The following is a 12,815-nucleotide window of genomic DNA, read 5'->3' on the forward strand; positions in this document are numbered from 1 at the left end:
ACCACCCAGGTGCCCCAAGGTGATATTTCATCTTAAGTTGAATTTTTCTCATAATAAGAATGTTGAATATTTTTTGAAATGTTTACTGGTCCTTTAGATTTCTTTTGCTTTTGTCTTCTAACTTTTGGTGTCTTGTGTTCTACAATAGTGGGTAATTTTCATGACATCAGGTCTGCTTTTAAATATGGCTTCTGTTTTTGTTTCTCTAGTTCTTACATGCCTTTCACTATGGCAACAACAGGAGAGTAAAATGAAAGAAAAAGAGCAGCTTATTAAGTATAGTGAATTGATCCACCTTCTTTGAAAGCTTGTGACTTACCAAATGTGAGACGTTTGGATGGTATTCTTAAGAGCCACTATATTTGCCACAGAGCAGACTTGATGCAAAGCCTCTAGTTACACCTGTTCAGTTGCATCTCACATACCCTAGTTAATATCTGTTCTGTTACATCCCACTAGGGGGTAATGTTGGGCTAAAGATGTATGTTTCCTGTGACTAAAGTTGAGACTCAATACATTCTGGTAAAAGTTTTACTTCTCCAGTAAAAAACTGAAAGGATAACATTTCCCCTTACTGCTCAAGACAATTGGGGCAGAAAAAGACCAGGGAGTTTGAATGCAAGTGTAACTGAAAGGATATTATCAAGAAGAGCTTGACAGAAGCATCGGCTTCAGGCAGCCCTCCGCAGACAATGCACCGTATTCTGTTATGAACACAGGAAGCCAAAGGATCAAAGGGAGACAAGATTGAATAGAAGGTAGATGATACCTTCATGATGCAAACATTACCTGACATTGCGTATTTCCACAGCATTTTATTTTTCTCGAAATGTAATTTCCTCTTGGGTTCATGGCCTTAAGCTGGCAAAATCTCCCTTTACAGCCCTGCCAGTGCCAGCCTGTCTCAAGGGGCACAGAGTTCGTCCTCCACAGCCAGTGTGTTCTGGCACCTCTCTTCAGGAGCTGGCCTGGGACCCAGGTGACCCCCTGGTGGCCTCCCCTGACAGATACAGTGGGCGGAAGCCAGTTTTCTGTACAAGAGCCGGTACTAAAGTCGTGTACCAAAGCACGAGCTAGGTTGGATGACTCTTCAACCTTTGGAAGATCTTCCACCCCCCAAGGTCCCTTCGCTCTGTTGCACACTTTTTATTTTCTCTGCAAAGGAGGCAACCTCAGGTGCTCTTCTAAAAGCTCGTTTAAATGCATGAAACGTCTGAAGAAACTTAAAGGCCAGGATGATCTCAGTTAAATGAGACAGCCATTTCAGGATTCAAAGGTGCTCCTTTAAAAATAATAAAGCCTCAACCTTTTCAGAGGGATCGATGCAGGGTCGGCCTTCAGCATGAAAGCTCACAGACAGCAGCAGCACCAGCAGACAAGCCGGGTAACGTTCTTTCCCAAATTTGGCAAGAAGGAGACAGGAAGACAGAGAGAGCATGCACACATACATACGTGTGTGCGTATGTGAGAGGATATATGAGCTCACTGAGTAAAATAGCCATGCCAAGTTCCAAACCATCAAGGATCAAGGTGGCTAACCCCCGTAGAAATGTCCAGTTCTATTTCTGATTGGCATCCCTAGCTGTGAGGAGCAGGGACGTGGCAGCGTGGAGAGCCAGGAAGCAGCAGGTGGGGCAACCGCATGCTAACGCTCCCCCATGTTTTCTACCGCGCTCCAGTCCCCGTGCACAGATTGAGACTTTGAAAATGAGAAGGGATACTATTTCCCAGTGTAAAGTCTAGAACCTGAGAGTTTGAGGGGTGTGTGTGTGGGGGGGGGGGCGGGGGTTGGGGAGAATAAAAGGCCAGGGAGTTGGCCAGCAGAGGACAGATCAGTGGAGTCACCTCTTCTGGGAATAAACATCCTCCCCCCACACACACCTCTGTCCTTTCCAAATCCACCCCCTTCTCTCTCTCCTTTCCCTCCCTTCCCACTAAACTCTTGCGAGCAAAAAACTAACCTGGAGATTTTAGTGACCCCTTTGGTTCCTAAGAGGCAGAAAGGAAGAGATTCAGTAAAACCACTCAGAGAAGCTAAACCTGTGGGCTGACTCTACCCCTGGCATTCGTCCTTCCTGTGTCTGTATTTAAAAATATATATTATTTACTGTAATACAGTCTGAAATACCATGAATCAGAGAGCCACTGTGGTCGAGTACTGCCCTCAGACAGTCTTGTCTTGAGCCCCACGCTTTAGTGGTTCTGGCTTTGTCCACCCAATCAGTCTGTATGGCTCCTGAAATACCACTTCAGAAGAACCACGGAGACTACTCAGTGAAGCTTCATTGCCCTCACCCTGTATGCCACATTCCAGAACCAGGCCCCATTATTCCTTCCGCAAAGAGTCCTGAGCCCCTGCCAGGGCCTGCCGGGCCTTCCTCCCACCCCCCTGAGAGCGGATCCATATATCCTAGATCTGGGATCCTAGAGCAGAAGGGTGCCGGTGAGTCGCCTGTTGGGAGGAATGTTTATGGAGCCTCAGTGTAAAAGTTGGGATGTCACGCCATGTGCATAAGGCCACTCGGGGTGAGATATGGAGCAGGTGATAAGACAAGGGGGTGGCCTTAAGGCATCCATGCATATTCTTGCCTCACCCAAAAATGCTTACAGTGAGCCAGCTTGGGTTAACAATCTTTCTTCAAGATGGAACCATAATGACTTACTCATTACTATGAAATCAATTTATAAAGGAACCATTAGACCATAACACGATGCATAAGCAGGGTCAAAGAATAAAAGTGAATCTGACAGTCTTCAGTTTCAAACTTGTTTTATTTCCAGACAGCTAAAGAAACTCTAAGAGCTTCAGACATTTTGCAATTTGTCAAAACACACGTTAGGTACAAATATTAATAGTCAGGTTTTCCCTTTGAGAACTGCCAGTATTTCACAGCGCTTTTCTAATTTTTATTTATTTGTTTATTTATTTATTTATTTATTTATTGAGAAAGAGAGAGACAGAGGGTGAGTGAGGGAGGGGCAGAGAGAGAGGGAGACACAGAATCCGAAGCAGGCTCCAGGCTCTGAACTGTCAACACAGAGCCTGACACGGGGCTCAAACCCATGAACCGTGCGTGAGATCATGACCTGAGCCGAAGACGGATGCTCAACCGACTGAGCCACCCAGGCACCCCACACAGTGCTTTTCTCCCTGGTGGGAGATCCCCCAGGCAGCCTCTCCTTGGGATATTTATGTCCTGAGTGATTTTCCTTAGCACACACTAGACAGATGGGGGTGTCAGTTATCCTCTTTCTGGGACTACAGGCCACCTTGTCCCCAAGAAACATTAGAATTCATTTTCTAATGGACATGTAAACCTGTCTGCTGCTTCTTACTATTTACAGTAAAAAGAATCCCCTTTGTTTTTAGCTGGCAGTCAAAATTACTCAATTTGTACAAATGACATTAAAATGTACGTTTATGGCTGCAGAATACAGTCCAGTCCAGTTGTTTACATATAGATTTTTATTTAGAATGTTTCACATATGTGGGGCACCTGGGTGGCTCAGTTGGTTAAGCTTCCCACTTCGGCTCAGGTCATGATCTCACAGCTTGTGAGTTCAAGCCCCACATCGGGCTCTGTGCCGGCAGGTCAGAGCATGGAACCTGCTTCGGATTCTGTGTCTCCCTCTCTCTCTGCCCCTTCTCCACTCATACTCCGTCTCTCTCTCAAAAATAAATAAACATTTAAAAAAATTTTTTTAAAAATGATTCATATATGCAAACAAAACATTTAAGCATAATAATGCTTGAATAATAATAATGTAGCTTAATAATGACTTTCTAATACCTTAAAGATAAAGCAGCGGCCCACCGTTCTTTACTCTTCTTAAAGAATGTTACTGAGGACTTCTGCTTCTAGGTAAGATGGGCCAGCTGTGCCTGAACAACTAGCACAGCTGGGTTAAACACCAAAAACCAAAAACCAAAAAAAAAAAAAAAAAAAGACATAAAAACAAAGCTGTCTGAAAGCAGCTAGGACTTCAGGGACCAAAGTCCTAGAAAGAAGAAATATGCACGGAGCCAATCCCAACATTCTGCTCAGCTTTCCCCCGGAAGGAATTAGTCAATTACTTATCGGCGGAGGGCAAAACGTGATGGCAAAGAGGAAAGGTGCTGAATAAAGCCTTTAGTAGGGTCTTGAGGCTGGAGAGACAAAAACAGGAATGCAGGAATGACAAGGCAGCAAGGACATGAGGGGCCCAAATTCTGGAGAGAATGTTAGCAAAGAGAAGTAAACTCTACATGGAACACTCCTCTCCCTTCAAGGTTTCTGCTCATTGCTAAGCAGCGTATCAAGAAGCTGAGCAGAATTTCAGGCATCCTCGTTGAACAGGGAGCTAAAAGCCAGGGAGTTCAAGCGGAAATCCCAGAAAGATTTTTAAAACTCAGCCAGAGTTGCCACACCATTTGGAGCCTGAGTATCATGGCCTCCTACCTGCCGTCCTCCCTAATGAGGTTCAGAAACAGGGGGGTAGCCATCTGCCTCAGGGGGACACGCTCGTCCAGCCAGCGCTCATAAAGGCCCCCTGGTTCCCTTGGCAGTGCCCCGGTCCAGCAAGGTCACGAGGCACTCACATAACTGCTGGGAAGCCTGTGAGGAAACCCAGGCCTTCTGCAGGTTTCCAGGAAGAGTGAGGGGCCACTAGCTCCCTAAATCCCCTCAGCACTTGAGTCTTCCTGGGCTTTCGTTTGCCCTGGTGCGCCACTACTAACGTGTCCACTGGTCATTCATATCTGGCTTGGCCTCATCTGCTGCTTTGCCGTTCTTTCCCTCCATCATTTTGGCAGAAGGATTTGTATTTGTTAATAGCTCTTAGCTTTTGCCTGTAGCCATAATAACAGCTTCCGTTTACTGTGTCGATGCTGTGTTGCCCATAGCCCTACGTGCAGTATATTATTTCTAATTCTTATACTCATCTCTCAAGGCAAGTCTTTATTATTCCCACTTGACGGAAGGGTAAACTAAGGAACTTGCTCAGTCCTGTATAGTAAGTGAATAGTAAAGCCAAGATTCAAAATCGAGCCTTTCTGACTCCAAAGCCCCCAACCCTCCAACTCTCGCACAATGCCTCTCCTGGCATCCTGAGGTCACTGCTGAGAGCCCAGCCTCACGCCTTAGAATCCTAGGGATTTGCCTGGCCTGGGGGTGAAGGTGGTGCTCGCCCGGTGCAGGACCCTTCACTCTACACTTCTCAGCTCAGCCTGGGCAACCCTTCCCCACAGGAGAAGGGGCCCTCACAAGCAGGCTAGCTGCAGCACTGGGAAGGAAGAGGGTCTGGGGTGCTCAGTGACAGACACGGGGTACCTGTTATTTCCTTCTCCTAACCAGTTTCTTAGGATCGGGTCTACACTTGTGATCACTCCCAAATTACAGGTACCTACTCAAAACTTTATGAACAGTCATTTGAAGCAAACCCCTTGAAATATTTTCTGCACTCAGCAACAGAGCCACTGTTCTCGCTCCTTCCACCTTCTACATCACTGGTCACTCCTGCTCAGTCTCCTTTGCTGGTTCCCCATCATCTTGATGTCCACATGTTGATGTGTCCCTGGGCTTGGATTTGGGTCCTCTTCTCTTCTCCATCTGCACTCACTCTAAGTGGTCTCATTAAGTCCTGTGTTTTATTTTTATTTTTTTATTTTTTTTTAACATTTATTTATTTTTGAGACAGAGAGAGATAGAGCATGAATGGGGGAGGGTCAGAGAGAGAGGGGGACACAGAATCTGAAACAGGCTCCAGGCTCTGAGCTGTCAGCACAGAGCCCGACGCGGGGCTCGAACCCACGAACTGCGAGATCATGACCCGAGCTGAAGTCAGATGCTTAGCCGACTGAGCCACCCAGGCTCCCCAGTCCTGTGTTTTAAATATCATCTGGATATAAATGAGCTTCCCCTGACCCCAGAATCATACACTCAATTGCTTGATTGAAATGACTTGGATGTCTTTTTTTTTTAAGTTTATTTATTTATTTATTTATTTAGAGAGAGATGCGGGGGCAGGGGGAAGGGGTGGAGAGAGAGGGAGAGAGAATCCCAAGCAGGCTCTGCTCTGTCAGCACAGAGCCTGCTGTGGGGCTCGATCCCACAAACCATGAGATGACGTCAAGAATCGGATGCTCAACAGACTGAGCTACCCAGGTGCCCCTGAAATGACTTGGATATCTCATAGATTAAACTCAGCAAGTCCAAAGCTGAATTCAGTATTTCACCCACTCCCTCAAATCTGCTCCTTCCACATTAGCTCCATTCCTCCAATGGCTCAGGCCAGATTATCTTGGAATTATTCTTGACTTCTCTCTTTCAGCCACATGCTATATGAAATATGTCACAGAATCCTATCAGTTGTGATCTAACCATTTCCACTGCTGCTGCCCTAGTCTAGACCACTAACAAACTTACTTGCATTCTGTAAAAGTCTCCTAACTGGTCTTTTTACTATAATCATTGTTATACTATAGGCATTCTTTTTGAAATGTAAGCTACATCACTTCTATTCTCAAATGTTCAGTAACCTCCCACCATGCTAATAATTCCAGGGGTTCATCATAATTCCAAGGAAGCAAGTATACTGCTTTATCCTCTGGGCTTAGAATAGCTCTTGAATCGTAAACATATTGAAAAGTATTTGTTAACTAAGCGAAATATACATATCGAGCCCCTATACATAAAAAGCACTATGCTTAAAGGATGAAGGAAATATGAAGTAAACAAACAGATATGACCAAATCCTGTGCTAAATGGATTTATACTCTAATCATAATGTCTAAAAAGATGAATGGGTTAGATACATTTTTAAATCATACAAGGGAGGAAAACAGCAAGTGACTCCCAAGGCATCATATTCATTTATGTAATTTTTGGGTCCAGCCCCAGAGGATGACCTACATTACCAGGGCTGCAGCCAGGTGAGGGCAGGGCAGGCTGGGGGAGGCGTTATCCTAAATCCCCACCCAGGAGCGTGGTGGAGGGTGGAGATACCTGCAAGCCCAGAAGAGATGAAATATCACAAGTCACTTTTCCCACACTTTTTCAGCTCCCCCGGACCACTATACTCCCGGCCAGTGACAATGCTACAGGTGGGAAATGCATTGCATGATTTGTTTGGTTTTTTAATGAGTTGAATTTTCACTAGAGGAGGCAAGCTTAAATTCTCAAAAATCACAGTGTATAACTCTTGTAAAATTCAGACATATAATTTACAGGGCAGAGGATTCCTCTGAAGAAACATGGAACCTAGACATTTGAATGTACTAAAAAGGAATGATTTTTCCTACCTTTCTGAGCCTATGGTTATCTTTTTTCTTTTCGATATAGCCATGTTAACAGAAAACTCTATAGTTCATGAATTGCTTATAATAGCAAGTCTAAGCACTCATTTCCAGGTCAGTAGTTCCCACATTATGAAAAATTATGATTTACCTTAGTAAAAGTTTTGGTTGGTACTTAAAGGAGTGGTTGAATTTTTTTTTTTTAATGTTTATTTTTGAGAGAGAGAGAGAGAGAGAGAGACAGAGTGTGAGCAGGGAAGGGGCAGAGAGAGAAGGAGACACAGAATCCAAAGCAGGCTCCAGGCTCTGAGCTGTCAGCACAGAGCCCAACATGGGTTTGAACCCACAAACCGTGAGATTATGACCAGAGCCAAAGTCAGACGCTCAACCGACTGAGCTACCCAGGTGCCCCAAGGAGTGGTTGAAATTTAAAGGACTAAATCTTTTAGTTGATTAAAATTAAGAGCATATGTGACAAAGTCTATAAGCAACAGATCTGGATTCCAAAACAACTTAGAAACCAAGAGAACCCAATCCATTGAAGAAGATCAGAGTCAAGAACCTCTGAAATACTGCCAATTATTAAAGGTAATCCATTCAAGGGTTGGTTTTTTAAAATCATTTTGAGTGCAGTGCCTAGGTGGCTCAGTTGGTTGGGCAACCGACTTCGGCTCAGGTCATGATCTCGTGATTTGTGAGTTCGAGCCCTGCATCGGGCTCTGTGCTGACAGCTCAGAGCCTGGAGCTTACTTCAGATTCTGTGTCTCCCCCTCTCTACCCCTCCCCTGCTCACTCTCTGTCTCTCAATAATAAATAAACGTTAAAAAATAAAATCATTTTGAGTGTATTTTTTATTTACATACCATAAACTGCCATCTTTCTGGTATACAGTTCTAGGAGTTGTGACAAATTCATGGAGTTGTACAACCATCATCACTATAATTATGGTTCAGTGGAGCTCTACCACTCACCCAAAAGTCTCTCATTTAACCTGTTTATAGGCAAACCCTTCCCCCCAGCCCTGAAAACCACTGATCTCTTCTCCTTTTCTAGAGTACTGCCTTTTCTAGAATGTTATATCAAGAGAGTCAGATGGACAATGTGTAGCCTTTGAGATGGGTTTCTTTCACTTACACTAATTCATTTAAGATTCATACATGTTGTTTTTACTGCTATGTGGTGTTTCACTATACGGGTACAACAACACAGTTTGTCCATTCACCAATCGACTTTCCTGGCCCTCTGTGTTTGTAGTCTCTGATAATCTAATACGGCTCTAGAGACTAAACTTATTGATTAAATACTATCCTTTGTACATTTTATGTCTACTCTTGTAAAAATCATTTTTGTGATGGGGCGCCTGGGTGGTTCAGTCGGTTAAGCAGCCAACTTCGGCTCAGGTCATGATCTCATGGTTTGTGGGTTCGAGCCCCACATCAGGCTCTGTGCTGACACCTCAGAGCCCGGAGCCTGTTTCGGATTCTGTGTCCCTGCCTCTCTCTACCCCTCCCCCACTTGTGCTCTCTCTCTCTCTCTCTCTCTCTCTCAAAAATAAATAAACATTAAAACATTTTTTTAATCACTTTCATGTTCAGTTTTATAACCATGTTTACAACATGTAAATCTACATTTAACTGGCTGTACCGCCCCTGCCAGTCCTTCCATGTTCCAACTTCTCCATTTTTTTTAATTGGCAAAAATATCAAAATCATTTGTGCTGACAGCTCGGAACCCCCCCAGAGCCTGCTTCAGATTCTGTCTCCCTCTCTCTCTGCCCCTCCCCCACTCGTGCTCTGTCTCTCTCTCTGTCTCTCTCTCTCTCAAAAAATAAATTAAAAAAAAATTTTTAATTAAAAAAAATCAAAATCTTGATATCATGATATCAAAGTCATCAGGAAATCTCAGGTTAACATAAATAAGTATAAAAAGTATCTAGTTATTAACATAAAAAATATTAACATTCAATAAAATTTCAATCAACGTAAACCTTAATACGGTCAAGTGTATGCAATTTTATTCTGTGTTTGTCTTAAAAACAAATTTGTGGATAACTTTCTTGGATAAGGTAATACTTTTTTTGGAATGAACAAAGTGTCCCGAATGACACTTTTTGAATAGATGGAAGCTTCATGAGGAACTTCACTTCAATAAACTTTCAGTATGAAAACCCCAATTACCACTATAGCATGAATGCCAATTCATTCATCTAAGTAAGCATTTTTATATGGTTTGAATTATCCTTTTCTGGATATTCTATAGTTTTTCCTGTCTTTTGAATGCAAAACATTTAATCTTGCCCTCCATCTATTTAAACATAACAAACTTTTGGGTTTTTTGTCTTGTTTTAATGTTTATTTATTTTAAGAGAGAGATGGGGCGCCTGGGTGGCGCAGTCGGTTAAGCGTCCGACTTCAGCCAGGTCACGATCTCGCGGTCCGTGAGTTCGAGCCCCGCGTCAGGCTCTGGGCTGATGGCTCAGAGCCTGGAGCCTGTTTCCGATTCTGTGTCTCCCTCTCTCTCTGCCCCTCCCCCGTTCATGCTCTGTCTCTCTCTGTCCCAAAAATAAATAAATGTTGAAAAAAAAAAAAAAAAAGAGAGAGAGCACACACACAAGAGCTGGGGAGGGGCAGACAGAGAGAGGAAGAGACAGAATCCCAAGGAGGCTCTGCACTGTCAGCACAGAGCCCAACACGGGGCTCGATCTCACAAATGTGAGATCACGACCTAAGCTGAAACCAAGAGTCAGATGCTTAACTGACGGAGCCACCCTGGGGCCCCCTGAACTCTTTGATTTGTTTTAACATGGCAATCTATTAATGATCTGGTTTTCCATTTGTTCAAGATCATGGACTTTAAATGAGATAAGCTGCATTTAAAGCTAGTTAGACAGACATTCAATGTCTGTTTAATTTACTTTATGAAAGCTGAACTAGTAAACTGTAAAAATAATAAAACTACTGATAATATACACACAAGGGACGTTCATCTCAATACAGGCTGGAGTCCATACTACTAGAAAAAAATATTATTGTTTGAAATAATAAATAAAGTGCCCAGTTTACAAGAAATAGGTAATAAACGAGGGAGGATTACAGTGTAGAATCACATCCAAAATGAAACTATGGACAGGCTCATCCATATTGAAAACTATCTTAGTCCTCTGTCCCAGAGTAACAACTTCTGCCCAGCAGATTACAAAAGTCATATAGATGAAAGTCATCACATAATAGAAAAGATATGGACAAAAGCAGAGTTGTGTGAATTCAGGCTTTGATAGGTAGCTGGATCTTCCAAAAGAAATACAGGCAATTGCAAAACAAATTAAAGTTGCTGTAAGAAAATGAAGTCTGTATAATGAATATACGGATGCTTGGTGGTTTTTAGATAAATCTAAGTAATAAACCAAACAATTTACTAATAAAAAAAAAGCCACAAGTAAAGGTAGTAATCCAAACAGACAGCTCTTTAATAACTCAGTGCATGGAAATACAAAATCTTGAAACAGGATATGATGGATAAGTCACCAAAAGTGAAAGATTGATGAATGCTACTGAAATGCACAATGTTCCATAACACATGGGTGTTTTCTTACATTCCTATCAGAAGATTTTCATAATATTTTCCCAAATGTAATTTCAAAAACACCAGGCAGCTATCATCTGGGGATGATTGGACGACTGGTGCTTAAAATTCTGGTGCCCAGGAAACACTCACACGCCTTCTGTTAAACTTCAGAAGTCCTGCTGAAATACGTATGCATGTGGTACTATTATGCTTTATTTTCTATGTCCTGACTTCTCCAGCAGGGATTTCTAACCCCCAGTGGCATTTCTTGGTTAATAGTGACTTGATTTCTGTTCTTCCACTACTTATTCTCTTACTTGTCTCTGTACAGCTTGATGTTGCCACACTGGAAAGCTGTGGACAGTTAAGGCACCAAACCTGTGGGCTCCTCCCTGAGCAAAGATGGCCTGGGGATTCCTAACGTGGCTGTCTGTCTGTCTGCAGGGCAGGAGCTGTGGCAGAGGGGATCACTCGCCCACCTGCGCGCAGGTGATGGAGGCAGGGAGCGAGCACCTGCTACCTGGTCCTACAGCATTGGGGGACAGGATGCCAGACTAGGCATGGGGCCAGGAAGCCCTCCTCTGACCAGGGTCCATTCCTTGTTCTGCGAGCAGTTCAGGTAAGCCAAGGCCGCAGGCAGCCTCTTCCAGCTTCTTTCTTGGGCTCTTAATTTTGATCCATCCCTCCATGAGCTGGCCTACTTGTTCAAGTAATTTTTACCTGAGTATCTGGATGTTTCTGAGCTTTCCATACCTTATGATTGGATCACTATTCTCTTTTTGTCATGTTTATTATCTCTCTAATCAGCTTTATTTTCCTGTCCGATGTTCTCTGCATTCGGGAAGTTTTCTGGTTTGTTCTCAAATCACTGTTAAATTCTATTAGTGAGTGCCTTGCGGATGTTGGCAAATTCACTTCTGATGCAACTTCATTTCTGATTCCCGTTCCTTTCTGCACGTCTGGCAGAAAATTTATTCTTCGTTATTCAGGGCTGCATCCTGGGGTCGTGCTATGGATCTTACAGTGTCAAGAGTGGGAGAAGAGTTTTTTCCTTGCTTGTCTCCACACTTTTCACGCCCACACCTGGGGCAGGTAAAACTCTCTGAAGCTGCTTTTCTTTCCTGGGGATTGGTGGGGGGTAGGAGGAGGGGGCAGTCCACTGGGTCCCATTGTTCATGGAAGCCATCCTGCCTCTAACCAAACACCCTCTTCCTTTCTGGGACTTGAGTTCTCGGACACAAAAGCTGGAAAGAAAGTCTTTTCAGGGCAATGTGTCCATTCCACTAATTTGTATCTACCTCTAAAGCGGTAAGTGTAAAGCCAGCTACCTACTTGAATGAGGTGAAGTTAAAAGGGAAAATACAGGAAGGGGAAAAAAACCCATAAAATAATATTTTGAAACATTAAGTAGCTGTATGCAAATTCTGTGTATTCTTTCCACCAGATCAGATTTCCATTTGGCTATTGAAATTTTGATTTCTCTGCCTTTCTTTCTTAGCTCCCGCGGGTCCCTTTTCTTCCTGATTCGCCTGCCTCTCATCCTCTTTTAATATTTCCCTTGGCATGATTTCTCATGGGACTTTCTGCTTCTTTTTTCAAAATTCATATCTTCTTTACATCTTTAAAAAAATTTTTTAACGTTTATTTATGTTTGTTTTTTTTTTTCTGAGAGAGAGAGAAAGAGTGCAAATGGGGGAGGGGCAGAGTGAGAGGGAGACACAGAATCCAAAGCAGGCTCCAGTCTCCGAGCTGTCAGTACAGATCCCAAAGCAGAGCTTGAACTCACAAACTGTGAGATCCCGCGCTTAACTGACAGAGCCACCCAAGCGCCCCTCCTACATCCTTTTTAATAGGCCATGAAATTTGTCTTACATTTTCTTCCAGCTCCTGAAGAGGGAAGTTCTCTTTGCCACCATGCTTCCTCTTTGTTTTTCTATTTATTCCTTTTTAACCCAACGGTGACATCTAAGCTCAAGGT

This window comes from Leopardus geoffroyi, chromosome B1 (assembly GCF_018350155.1).
Source record: "Leopardus geoffroyi isolate Oge1 chromosome B1, O.geoffroyi_Oge1_pat1.0, whole genome shotgun sequence".
NCBI classification, from domain to species: domain Eukaryota; kingdom Metazoa; phylum Chordata; class Mammalia; order Carnivora; family Felidae; genus Leopardus; species Leopardus geoffroyi.